The sequence below is a fragment of the Notothenia rossii genome, assembly GCF_949606895.1.
Source record: "Notothenia rossii genome assembly, chromosome: 6".
NCBI lineage: Eukaryota > Metazoa > Chordata > Actinopteri > Perciformes > Nototheniidae > Notothenia > Notothenia rossii.
Genome location: NC_136909.1, coordinates 84,051,192 through 84,066,540, shown reverse-complemented (window position 1 = coordinate 84,066,540; position 15,349 = coordinate 84,051,192).

The window sequence follows — 15,349 nt, the reverse complement described above, 5'->3', positions numbered from 1 at the left end:
GAGATCATAAAATACTACTTTTTGTGAAACTCGATGGTTGACAGGAAGTTTTTCCATTTGATCACACAGTATTCGGGCGTGTGGTGACTAATGCCTCTCAATATCACCATGGATTGATACTGTGGACCTTTTAGTTAGACGCGCGCGCTCTCCAATAACAACCACCAAATTATTTGTATTCATTTTGTTTATTTAAACCAAGACACTGCAACACGGTTGAAAACTGTGAGGTCACCTCAATACCCCGTGGCCCATTGCCTCATCTAGTGCTGACAAACTACAAAAACATTCAAATGGTCACAGTGGGACGAACAAATGTTTGCTATAACTATAACTTTGTCCAGGATGGTCGTACTCACCAAACTCACACTGGTGTTTGCTGTCCCCCTCTAGTTTGTGCACACAAAATCATTTTACTCTTGGCTCATCATTTGAAAAACCAAAGAGGGGCTTCCATATCCGGAAGATGTTGCAGATTCCATATTTGTTATCTTTCGGTGGTCTGTTCACGCAGTCATGGTGGAACCACTGATTACACACATCACAGGCAATCTGTCTGCACTCACAGTGTCGCGGACTGTACGCAATTTTTGTAATGTTACTTTGATCCGGTTACTTATGTTGTGGCAGATATTTAAGTAAGCTTGCTTAACGCTAATGTAATAATAGTGAAATTGCTCTGAAGATGGGAGGTGATATTCAATTAATTTTCACGTTCACACAGTCAGTGATTTTTGCCGGCCGTCTTTCCTGCAATGGCAGTTTTTCTGTATTTCCTTTCTCCTGTAATATAACTTGATCGCTTTAAACTCCGCACACTGAGCTCTGATTGGTCAGCAGGCGGTGCTTTCACTGAGTTGATCTCTTATCCTGGAACCAAACCAGCTCCGGAGCAGGTTAGCCGCTCAGCATAAGTTACCATGGAGATCTACCCGGGTAAGAAACCTGCATCGTAGGACAGAAAACTCAGAGTTAACCCTGCTCGTTAACCGCAAATCCTGCTTCGTAGTACAGGCCGCCGCTGGTTGGATTTAGTTTTGTTTGCTACTTTTCCTTTTGTTGATCGTGCCTGATTACCCCGTTTTCATGTTTTTGTAAGTTCAGCTTTCATTTTAATAAAGCTCACTTTTGCCTCCCCTGTTTGTGCTGCCTTTGGGTCTGCATACCACCAAACCCTGACACCAAGTGAGTTTTGTTATCTTAAAAAACACTGAAGTCCATTTCCAAATTAACAATTATTAGAATATATGAATTATTGTGTAGTTCTGTGTAGAGCTGCAGAAACGCTACAATTACAGCAAAGCACATTCTGCCCAATTCATTTTCATTTACTGATAATATAATGTTTTTAAATGATAATCTGCCCTCTACCTGACCTTTGCAATAACAGCACTTCAGATTTTGTTCCTTTTTAATTCACTCTTTCCAGATAACTGAAAATATTCTGTAATGTCATTCACTAATATTTTAATTTCATGGTCCAACTCCCCCCAATATGTTTCTAAAGGGAGAGAAAGATGGGAGGAAGCTAAATGGTGAGAAAGGAAAGGAAAAGGAGGAAATGCATGGGAGGAGATGGTGACTATTTTAAAGGGAAGGAGTGAGGAAAGGAGATAAGTGAAGGGGAAAGGAGGAGGTAAGAGGGTGAAGCAATAAAGTGGGAGAGCAGGAAAGAGTGAATGGTTTCCATTAGCTTTGCTTAGTTGAGCCCAAACACAGTGTTAATTAATCTGGAACTTTCTTTACAAAGTTCTTATTATAACTTCATCACCTTGTGTCTTGACTTTGATTTGCATATTTTATCCTTGACTCACCTCCACAGCCCCGTAGAAAGGATTAATGATGGCTGCATTATGTTATTGTATTAGTACTTTATATAGTATACTTTATTCTCTGACTTCTATCTCACTGTGCCCACATTTTTCTGGATATATTTTCATTGAGAAAAACATGTAAACAGCATTTGTATTGTAGGGAAACAGAGACCCAGTAGTCCAATACTTCAATAGCAATGGGAAAGGTTTGGATTATTTAAATCTAAAGTACTTTGATGATTCTTTCTTTTTCAGTTTATAACTTTCTTTTTGAATGCACTTATTGTAAGTTGCTTTGGATAACACTTCAGCTAACTGTTACGTAATGCAATTCTGAATTCTGGAATAGCCTCCCAACTGAGATACGGGATTGTCCCACTCTCAATTGTTTTAAAGGTCAACTCAAAGAATGGTTGAGAAACAAAGAGACGTGCAATCACCGCTAAATGAAGCTCAGCGCAAGTTCTTTCAGGAAGACTGATATGCATTCACTCCGCAGCTGCTTACAATCAGCTCATCACAGGCTTTCTGTTAACCTATTACATTCACCTCAATCTCAGCAGCCAATCACCATGCTGCAGCCAAACTTTAAAATGGTTCTCCTCTCTCCTGCAGTCAGCGTGATTTCAGGTGTTCATGCAGGAGAGCTAACCCAAAGACCTCATCACACCTCCTCTTCATCCCATCCCCTCATCAAATCCAGATCTTCAGCATCATCACCAGTGTCTAGACCCCTCTGGGGGGGGATACATTTATCATATGGCATGTGTCAATAAATGTTCTTTAAACAAATGAAGTCTCTCCTGATTGAAAGGAACTTTAATACAGGGGTATCTTCTCTTGCACTTTATATGTCGTAGCTGTTATAGTGTACTGCCATGTGGTAAATACTTCTGTATGCTGCTCTTGCTCTTTCTGCATATCATGTATTTATTTGTGCTGTCTTTATAAATGTCATGTTCTTATATGTTGTATGTCAGGGACTGCGGATGGAAATTAGCTCAAAGCTAACATCTGGCATATTTACACTTGAAGCATTATTTGTCTCAAGTGTTCATTAATGTGCATTGTCCCTGTTCAAATGAATGAAACATTTAAGAATTGCCACTTTAAACACAAGCAAACTACCGTCAAATATATTTTAAAATCTGATCAATTTCTAATCAAATGCTTTGCTTGTTTCTGAACATGTGAAACTCTCTCATGTCTATAATACACTGCTCATCTACATCTGCTTATTCAAAATGTCCACATGTTTAAATACCATCAACTTATTACAGTATTTATTCTACAGCAGTATTTACATTTTGGTTAACATGCACACACAGTATCTTACTTTTGCCGGCATTGTTCTTGCACCCTTTTATTTCTCCGACTTCCCATGGGCTTGCACAATTCAACCTAGAGTCTTGAATTTGAAAACCTGTGTGTGGCTCTTCGTGTGTGTGTGTGTGTGTGTGTGTGTGTGTGTGTGTGTGTGTGTGTGTGTGTGTGTGTGTGTGTGTGTGTGTGTGTGTGTGTGTGTGTGTGTGTGTGTGTGTGTGTGTGTGTGTGTGTGTGTGTGTGTGTGTGTGTGTGTGTGTGTGTGTGTGTGTGTGTGTGCGCAGACAGCAGGTGTGTCTGACAGGAACACAGCCGCCTGGTGTTCAGATTTGTCAGCCAGCTCCTCAGTATGTAGGAGCTGATGTGTTGTCAAGAGCGGAGCTGGCTACATACTCTCCATCTGTCTCTTCTTCTTCTCTATAGCTTCAGGACATATACAGTATCTCTGACTCACAAAACTCTGGACAACCCACACACACACACACACACACACATGCACACACACACACACACACACACACACACACACACACACACACACACTCTGACAAACACAGACCTCGATCTGCCATAACACACTGTTCAGTCCACTCGCTGGCTTTAAGAAGAGATAACACACTCTGACATCTCTGTCCCTCTCTCCATGTTTCTCAGTTTGCTTCTACATATGAAACTAGTGTGAACAGCTGAGTTGTGTTTCAAATATTCCCACATGTTTTTAAAGCCCCATTGAAGTCATTCTTAATCCAAATGCTCTGCTGACAGGTCTACTGAAAGACTTTTATTTGAATGCAATCACAGCACCAAATCAAATACGGTCCAAAATATCTGATTTGCTTAATCCAGCAAATAGGAGATTCATTTAGTAATTGAAAGAGTTTAATGTAATTACCATTTACCGGCTTGGAAATAGCATTTGCATGAATATCCATCAATATAACTGACAATTAAACTCTGCTGAAGCATGCAGTAATTACCGGTATTCAGTATGTACATGTCTGGAAAGATTACAAAACAAACATGGATGCCTCAGGTCAGCGAGTGCATTCACTAATGAAATCTCATTTAGTGTTTGCAAATATGTTCATAAGACCACTTAGACCTATCATAACTTATTATATAAGTTATTGCTATCTCCACTTCGATCCACCTCCAATTCCAATCACTGTTTGGTGACTCTTCAAGGAAAGCTGGCAATAAACTACATTATGCGCTTTCACAACGCAGTACTTTCCCACTTTAGTTCCGATATAGTTCAGAAATGTTGCGTTCACACCAAAAAAATCCGGAACTAAAATAGTTCATGAGAACCTTTTTACCCCCTTTTCCGTCCCTGCTAGAGAGCAGGGACTTTCATGGGAGAAAAAGGTTCCTATTTCTGATTGGCTGGGCGGAATGCAAACCACGCCCCGTAAAACTCCCAAAAAGTGTTGTGAATTTTTTTGGCATTATTAGCATTAGCATTATTAGCATTAGCATTATTAGCATTAGCCCAGCGCACAAATGCAGGGAGACTAACTTATGGCAACACAAAAGGAAACATGGGAGCGGTGGAGATGAGGAGGTGTCGGCGTTCTGGCGATTTACTCGGAAGGCTTCAGTAGAAGCTGCTGGGAGTCCCAGCAGCTTCTACTGAAGCCTTCCCCAACTCCGGGGACTTCCGGCCGGGGACTTCTGGTGGCAGTATACGCCGTGAAGTTGTTTTCAGCCTGCCAGTAAACCCAAAGCAGAAGAAGAAGAAGCTTAATTTGCCTAATCCTCCCACAGGGACTTATTCCAGTGTGAACGCGATCTGTACTTAGTTCATCAGAACTAAAGAGTTCTCAGGAACGAAGTTCTGATGAAACTTTGTGGGAAAAGCACTGCGGTGTGAAAGCGCCTATTGAACCTGTATTAAAAAAGAAACAATTTGAGCACAGTCAATGGTGTTGAAACTGTAGGAAAAGTAAGATATGTGAATATTCTTCAATATTCCAAAATCCAATGGAAACATCCCATTGGCTTTTTGTCAAGGGAGTCCTTAGGAAGCTTACTTCAAGGTCATGCCAACTAAAATATGTCAACAGTGCACCACTGTATAGATGTGTGTGGGCTTGTCTATACATTTAAATGGGAAACACAGGCAGTGACTTTTACAAAATATGAATTAGCAGAAATACTATTACATGTTACTTGTTATTTTATCCAAAAACGACTTATATATTCAAAACTGTGGACAATCCCCACAAGAGAAATTTAGGGTGAAGTGTCTTGCCCAGGAACACAACGACATGCTGACTGCAGTGGGGTTTGAACCTGTGACCCTCTAATCCCAACACCGAGGTTCTATCCACTGTACCACACGCCTCCATATGCAAATGCAAAGGTCCAATTTGAAAAAAGTAGCTTTTTAACAACTTTGAGCCAAATATGTAACGCTGCTAGGCTGCCCTATTTACTAGACATGTTGTATAAAGATGATAACTCATAATCATCAGCGTTTGCACATGAGAGGACACAAGGTTTCACAGGAAAGAAAAAACCCCAGAAAAACTGGTTATAAACCGCAGGGACCCTGGACTGGATGAGGTTTGATTCTATAACTGTAGTTTTTTCGATTATAATTCTCCCTTGAATCCTCTATTCAAGGAAAAAGTGTGTTTCTGACTGAAATTGAAAGTGTGTGTGTGATGCTGCAGATTGTGTGTGTGATACGTGCACCAGTTTGAAGGTCAGAAGTGCCAGTCAAAGTCTGGTGACATGACAAACATACAAAGTATAGAAGTGTGTGGAACAGAAGTCAATTCCCATGTAAACCATCTTCTGATTTATAGTCTCACCCATACTTGCCAACCCTCCAGATTTTTGCGGGAGACTCCCGATTTCATTGCCCTCTCCCGGTTTCCTCCCGGCATCATATTTCTCCCGCATTTCTCCCGATTTCTGACAAAATCAGATTTACTCAGGACTGTTTCCACTCTGACTTTAATAAAGCTACACCATTGTTTGGTGTCCATGGTAACGCGTCTCTTTAGTAGCGCGCAACTGCAAGTCTGAGATATATCACAGAAAACAGAACAAGATCGACAACTCTACCCCTCTGCTCACTCCTTTCCTGTAAAATACAGTTCCAGCCCACACGCTCCATCAAGGATGGTGCTGAAGGCCACTTAGAACTACAATAAGCATGTTAATGTTAATCTAATACAGCTCCGGCGATCCACTAGCTCCCCCCCCCCCGCGGTGGTTTTGAAATGCTCCCGATTTCTGAGGTCTCAAGGTTGGCAAGTATGGTCTCACCCCAGCTCAGCCTTGGAGTGTGTGTGTGCAGGCTTGTGTGTGTTAATAAAGAGGGTGGCAGGATTTCAATAAATAGTGTGACAAAGTGAGAAGACAACCGAGGAGCGAGATAGCACCTGAGAAAGAAAATGAAAGTGAGAAAGGTGTGAATTTCTCTTTTTTTCTCCGTCGTGTCTCTGGATAGATTGTTGACCTGCAGAAAACCCCAAACACAGACATCACACAGCGTAGAGGCACGGAGAGTACAAATGCTGTCAGGAAAGTGATTTTACACGATGTTACATCGATAGCGGGAGAAGGTGTGACAGTGTGTTTGTGCAGCCATCTGCTTGTCTAATAGACTTTTGGTTAACACTGCAGCTGTGGTTAACACACATAATTACAGCCAGACATCAAACAATATTACAAAGAGCTCATGTTCACACCTTACACACAGCCTATGCACACACAGAAATGAAAGACGGGACTTTTCTGATTAACTGATTAAAACTGAATATTTATTTTTTACTTGTTGTGATGACTTAATGGTTCTCGTGGATTGACTAGCAGAAAGAAAGTGTGTCAGTCCTCGTGATTTTGCTGCATGATGTTTACAACTGTGTGAAATAATCAGAATGAACGATGTTTCTCTGAACTACATATCGTGTGAGGATAACTTCCCCTGACACCAAAACAATCTAAATCTATGTAGCCTATATGTTATCAGATGTTTTACAAAATAACATCCGATTTAGAGAAATGAGTCCTACAACCCTGACATTTGTTAGCATTGTAGCTCTTCCTGTTCCCTCGTCTGCTGCGGTTTCTACAAAATTAATTATCTATATATAACATGTGTATAATCTCTGATCATCTTTGAGGTGTACAGTGGTCGAAAAGTAATGAGTCCTAAATGTAGCACTTCCTTTTCCCTCGTCTGGAAGTCAATTGTTCTCTGAAGGTTTTTGTTAGTTAGAAGCCTGAAATAAGGTCTGTGGTTAACACAAGATGAAGAGATTGACGGCGGTTACGAACAAGTGTCTAAATGAGACGACTAAACGTCCTCGCGTCAAACAGTAGCCGCCTTTAGCCTAGCGATGGTGAAGGAAGTCATGTGACGTGTAGCCTAATGATCAACAATCATAAAGTTGTGTTCATATTTGGAAATTATCCTGCTGAACAAAACGTGTAAGTATCGTAAATGTGTGTTTACCAGAGATCTTATTATCTGCAATAATCCAAAATCCAATGGAAAGATCCCATTGGATTTTTGTGGAGGGAACCAGGGAGACGCTAACTTCAGGTTCTGAGTACAACATGCATCACTACTGCACCAAGCTTACAAATGTTACGTTTCTCTCCTGTGTGTCTGCTGCCCTGGTTCAAACGAAGCTGCATTAGCTCACCTGAAAGTCCTGCGTCCTCCACTGTTGAAATTCAAAACAATTGCCACCAGTTCTGTGCACAGCAGCCGCCGTCATCGTTGCCCTTTAAACAGTTTTCACCAGCGCAGAAAGACACGCTCACACAGGGATTCTTTTAACATGACAGTACAATATATTTTTTTATTAAAGAAATTGCGTTTTCTGTGTCAGGGCTTCCAGATTTGAGCTTCTGTACAAACAACACAAAGAAGAACGGGTTTTTTTCCACATGATTTTGACCTGTAGTCAGCGGTGCATTCAGATTCCAGTTAAACAGCTTTTACTGTCTCTGCCTGTCGGAGAGAATAAAACAACATGCAACCTGCAGCCCCCCCCCCCCCCCCCCTTCTTCTCTTCCTGTGTTTTTGTCTCTTTCCTCTCTTCCTGAGGTCAGTGAAAGGGCAGCCACTTGTTTCACTTTGAACACCTGCCATGTTCAGCTGTTAGAGATATGTGTGTGTGTGTGTGTGTGTGTGTGTGTGTGTGTGTGTGTGTGTGTGTGTGTGTGTGTGTGTGTGTGTGTGTGTGTGTGTGTGTGTGTGTGTGTGTGTGTGTGTGTGTGTGTGTGTGTGTGTGTGTGTGTGTGTGCATTGCGTGTGACCATTTTTTGCCAATGTTTTCCTCTCTGTATGCTTTCGTGTTAATCTGAGTTTCCCCTCTTTTTCTAATTTTTAATTTCTTCTCTCGCTCCATCTGTATTCTGCTTAGCTTTCATTCTCTCACCTTTTACCTTATTTTTTTATGCAGCCATAATCCTTTTTCCACATGAAGAAGTACATATATACGTATATAGTATTAGGGTTGATTTGTTCTTAGATTTCTGAACCTTGTCTGTGTTCTGACTTTTCGTTTTAACTCTGACTTTAATCTCAGAACTCAAAACAAGTATTTAAGAATAACTTGGTGCTGCAAATAACTGCCTTTTAAGGGATATTGTTTAAAATATTCAGCGGCCATTGTTGGCATAATGTGACCCAAACATCCCAAGCATGCAAAAATTACAAACACAGCAAAAAAATGGGCTTATTTATTTAACACTTATCATATAATATTGGGTCCCATATACTGGTTTTACATAATACAATCTTTAAGAAATGTCTTGATATACATAATATAAGTATTTTTCCATGTAGTAAATCAGGGGGACTGTATCTTTTCCTTCTCATCTCTGTGCCAAGAGCTCAATTTATTTGGAGTCCTTGGACAGTGACAGAGGGAAGGAGGGCAGGAAGTCCTTGAAGAGGCAGTAGAAATGAAGTAAAATGAGTAGTACGAGAAAGAGACGGAGGAAAAAGGGCCTTGAACGAAAAGCTATAAGGAGAGGAAGAGAAAGGGCGGAAGGCAGGATATGAGAGGTATGTTCAAGTATAAGAAACTGAATCATTCCTGGATATTGATGGAGAGAAGGTGAAAAAGGGAAACTGGTAAGCAAAGAACATGAGAGAGCTAAGCAATAGAGACGGAGTGAAAGAATATTAATTATATCAGAAGAGAAATGAACGAGTAAGAGGCTAGAGATGAGGAAGGAAGTCGTGCTCGGTTATTGATGGATGTACTGTTAGGAGGGGGGGGGAGATGGAGGAGCACATTAGTGAGAATGAGAGAGATAAAGGAGGGGGGGGGGATAAAGTGGGAGAAGCATATGGGACATTTCCCACCCTCTGGAGCGTGAGATTGAGGTTCGGATGTCTGCAGGTCCTGGTTAGGAAGGACTGTCAGTCATGAGGATCAGCTGCTCAGAGATGTTGTTAATAAGAAAACCTGCCTTTCCTGTAGTGTGTGCTTCAGGTGTTAGTGCATGTAAATGGTCTGCTAAGGCTAACGTCTCTGTGTTCCCTCCCAAATAAGTTTCTCTCCCACACACTCCCCCCTGCCTGAAAAGCCTCCATTGGACTCCTTTGTTTACTTCCTAAACATAGTGACATCGCTATGTAACACCTGCTCTTCTATTGGCTAGCGGTACAACACATTGTACGTGATAGAGATGTCCCGTCCCTGAGCCTAAGTGGTTGACCAATCACAACAGAGCCGGCCAGCTAACCAATCAGAGCAGACTGGGCTCTGGTTTCAGACAGAGGGTGAAAAGAGGTGCTGCAGCACAGGCAGTATGAGAACAATAAAGACCTTTTTGAACATTAAAGCATGGAGACATGTCCCAGTAGAGACACTACATACTGATATACACCTGAACATCAGCAGGAGAGGACTCTTTAAAGTACAGACACTACACACTGATATACACCTGAACATCAGCAGGAGAGTACTCTTTAAAGTAGAGACACGACACACTGATATACACCTGAACATCAGCAGGAGAGGACTGTTTAAAGTAGAGACACTACATACTGATATACACCTGAACATCAGCAGGAGAGGACTCTTTAAAGTAGAGACACTACATACTGATATACACCTGAACGTCAGCAGGAGAGGACTCTTTAAAGTAGAGACAATACATACTGATATACACCTGAACATCAGCAGGAGAGGACTCTTTAAAGTAAAGACACTACATACTGATATACACCTGAACATCAGCAGGAGAGGACTCTTTAAAGTAGAGACACTACATACTGATATACACCTGAACATCAGCAGGAGAGGACTCTTTAAATTAGAGACACTACATACTGATATACACCTGAACATCAGCAGGAGAGGACTCTTTAAAGTAGAGACACTACATACTGATATACACCTGAACATCAGAAGGAGAGGACTCTTTAAAGTAGAGACACTACATACTGATATACACCTGAACATCAGTAGGAGAGGACTCTTTAAAGTAGAGACACTACATATTGATATACACTTGATATACACATGAACATCAGCAGGAGAGGACTCTTTAAAGTAGAGACACTGCATACTGATAAACACCTGATATACACCTGAACCTCAGCAGGAGAGGACTCTTTAAAGTAGAGACACTACATACTGATATACACCTGAACATCAGCAGGAGAGGACTCTTTAAAGTAGATACACTACATACTGATATACACCTGAACATCAGCAGGAGAGGACTCTTTAAAGTAGAGACACTACATACTGATATACACCTGAACATCAGCAGGAGAGGACTCTTTAAAGTAGAGACACTACATATACACCTGAACATCAGCAGGAGAGGACTCTTTAAAGTAGAGACACTACATACTGATATACACCTGAACGTCAGCATGAGAGGACTCTTTAAAGTAGAGACAATACATACTGATATACACCTGAACATCAGCAGGAGAGGACTCTTTAAAGTAGAGACACTACATACTGATATACACCTGAACGTCAGCATGAGAGGACTCTTTAAAGTAGAGACAATACATACTGATATACACCTGAACATCAGCAGGAGAGGACTCTTTAAAGTAGATACACTACATACTGATATACACCTGAACATCAGCAGGAGAGGACTCTTTAAAGTAGAGACACTACATACTGATATACACCTGAACATCAGAAGGAGAAGACTCTTTAAAGTAGATACACTACATACTGATATACACCTGAACATCAGCAGGAGAGGACTCTTTAAAGTAGAGACACTACATACTGATATACACCTGAACATCAGTCGGAGAGGACTCTTTAAAGTAGAGACACTACATATTGATATACACTTGATATACACATGAACATCAGCAGGAGAGGACTCTTTAAAGTAGAGACACTGCATACTGATAAACACCCTATATACACCTGAACATCAGCAGGAGAGGACTCTTTAAAGTAGAGACACTACATACTGATATACACCTGAACATCAGCAGGAGAGGACTCTTTAAAGTACAGACACTACATACTGATATACACCTGAACATCAGCAGGAGAGGACTCTTTAAAGTAGAGACACTACATATACACCTGAACATCAGCAGGAGAGGACTCTTTAAAGTAGAGACACTACATACTGATATACACCTGAACGTCAGCATGAGAGGACTCTTTAAAGTAGAGACAATACATACTGATATACACCTGAACATCAGCAGGAGAGGACTCTTTAAAGTAGAGACACTACATACTGATATACACCTGAACGTCAGCATGAGAGGACTCTTTAAAGTAGAGACAATACATACTGATATACACCTGAACATCAGCAGGAGAGGACTCTTTAAAGTAGATACACTACATACTGATATACACCTGAACATCAGCAGGAGAGGACTCTTTAAAGTAGATACACTACATACTGATATACACCTGAACGTCAGCATGAGAGGACTCTTTAAAGTAGAGAAAATACACACTGATATACACCTGAACCTCAGCATAATAGAGCCTCGTTCAGCATATTCAGGCGCTAGCCTATCCACCAACTATGAAACACATGAGCACGTAACACAGTTTAGTCATACATACAGTTAAGCTCACACACTATTTTATGCACACATAGATTCACCTACTGAAGTAAAAAAAAAAGAACAAATTAATAATTTTCCATGAACATTCTCTCTTTCCACCGAATCCTACTTCCTTTCCTCTCTCTCATCCTTCATTATCTCTCACAGAGTATTACTCTTAGTCAGCCAGTGTGGGTTTTGGCTTAATGGAAATCGATATAAGTAATTAGAAAAGGAGAATCGATAATCATCATTTACGTTTCAGCTTTTCGGTTGATTTCATATTTATTTCTGGATCAGGCTGGAAGTTTAAAAGTGTCTTTAATATCACTAAAAGTAACTGTCTTTAGTCCACTTCCTGTCACACGAAAAAGCCAATGTCTTCATCCTAAATGGTTAACATTTGTAATCAACAACTATTGAAATAGATTGTTTGATTATTAGTAATTAAAGTTATGTTCAGATTGTCCTAAAGTTCTTCTTCTTCAAAGTTTCTTCAGTTCTCTGATCAAATGAAATAATTATATGTTAGCAATTCAATCATTTTGCATGCCTCCTCTCATTTGCCTCGTATGATTCTTAGAGAGGCATATCAAATCATTTCCCTCCATAATTACCACCTTTGGTTCTTCCCATTAAGTTGTTAGGCTTCATTTCCTCAGATGATTGAATTTCAGATGCAGATAGATTCTTTATTTGCCATTTTTTCTGCGAGTGTTTGGGAGTTTCTAGATTGATTTTCTCTTGTCGCTGCCCAGAAGTATGATTTGTTTGTCACGATCCAAACCTTTTCACTTCTAAACTTTTTCTCATAACTCCTTTATATACTTTTTAAAGTAATCAACATTTGAGCAATGTCTGTAAAGGTACCAAGCTGACACCAAAGAACTGACACAGACGGACCCGACTGTTGTGTCGCCTCAGAAGAAGCACGTACGAACTGCGCATGCGTGAGTGGCAATAACTCTCCTTACCAGCAGGCGGCGGTAGTGTGTATTCGTCATTAAAAAGAGGCAACAACCGGAAGACAGACTGCGTGATAACCGAGAGAAGAAGATCAGACTGCGTGATGTAAACAAACAACAAATAGCGTGTTCCATTTTCCCTCTACAGCGAGAAGCTCACTGGGTTGGGCTGAACAGCCAATCGGAGTGATTTATTTGACCGACAGCCTTTTTGCCGATTGCCGATTGGTTTTCGGCCAAAAAGGTGTCGGGACGGCCGAAAAGACACGACGGTGCGGGACGGCCAAAATCGTCTTGCTGTGTCCGGGGCTTAACGACCCCTACACACGGCGGCGTGCGTTGACGCTTGCCGGCGGGCATGTCTGAAGCTATACCAACAACCAATCACCTGAATCTCCTGCCCCGGACATGCAGTGGTTTGATTGGCTAGAGCTTCTACTGGCATATGATTCGATTGGCTGACGCTTCCATCGAAGCTTCAAAAGTAGAACATTGCTCTACTTTTGAAGCGAGCAACGCGAGCACAATGCAGTTCGGCGAAGCGTGACGTCACCCCATTGACAGTGAATGGCCTAATAAAATGACCAGAGTTAAGGTAAATGCAGGTGGTGGAAGATATTCAAACAAACCCAATTGTATGACTCAGCCTTACGGCCCCAACACACGGCGCTTGCATTTACCTTACAGTAACTATCTTGCGGTTACCAATACAAATAAAAAAATGTTTAATTGTTTGTGTTTTCCGTATGTGTTTAATACAGAAAATTATACTTGTGTGACTCTTTTCTCAGAATTCTGCCTTTTTTTCTCCAAATTATGATTTTTTTTTTATAGAAATCACTACTTTATCTCAGAGTTCTGACTTTGTATCTATATTCTGAAGAATTGGGATTAGTCAAAATTCTGATTTTAATCTCATACAAAATAAAAAACATTTTGTAGGTTTTATCATAAAAACCAACTAATCAGAAATGTTAAAAAAAAGGCCATTCCTCTCTGATATATTTTTCTCTTTTACAAGTATGCAAAAGGTATGAAATGCAAGAGCAAATGCAATAATTAATATATGCACTGATAAACACATGGATTTTAGCACAAATCTCCCTGAGGCTATGATTTAACATGTACTTGATGTGGTTACAGTTATTCTTCCATAATTGATTTTGCCCCTTATATGTAAGTAAGTAATTAAAATGTATGTATAAAGTGTTTTACCCAGACATAGTCACAAAGTGCTTGACAAAGCATTAAAACATCATACGAATATGTGTGGCAGCTGTGATCAGACTCATGATCATAATCACTTTTTATATCCATGTTATAATGAAAGTGAACAGAGAACGACATCACAGACACAGGCCAAGTGTGAAGGATTAAGGTACAGACGGATTACTTTCCCTTTTATATATTACTTAAAGTCAAACGTGGCCCCATAATCCAGCGGGTCAAACATCTCCGCTAGATTCCCAGGTGATGATTACACTGCAGGATGATGTTTTTATATTTAAGGCACACATTTGTCCTTATCTGACCGAAAATCCTGCAAACATATCTGATGGGATTTAACCTTTAAAGTATTTGACAATCATCCCGAGTTACAGACATGATTAATATTAAAACAATCTCCGGATGTATGCCTCTGTGTGACCTGAGTTTTAATCGGGGAAAAAATGTCATAAATCAGCCTTCAAATAATCCTGACCTTGCTCATTAGAAGGGATTTATGTACAGGTTAAAGACCGACATCTAAAAGGATTAATGTTTCAGCAAGTAGGGACTTCTCTATAAATAATAGGGACCCTATCTAGATGAATAAAAGGATTTAAAAAAGATTTGAAGTGACAAAAGTGTATTTTATGTTGTATAACAGATTTCTTATCTCTCGTATTTCAGGCATCAAACCGAAAACATTCAAAAAACCATTGACTTTGAGACGAGGGAACTACAAGTGGTACAAAGCTGACTCATTTATGGGTTTTAGGACTCATGCACCTTTCTATTTTGTACAACAAATCCAAATGTTATCCTGTAGTAAAAGGCTACGGTTTCATAATCAATAAATACATCGCTTAACCTTATGACTCGTAGCACAATCAGAGCGCTAACTATGATTGTATTTCTGTCAAAACTAGCAGTGTGAGGCTCTTAAAAACGGCTGATGTAACGTCTAAAACTTAACGTTTCCTTGTTGTTATAAAAATGTATGTCTTCTA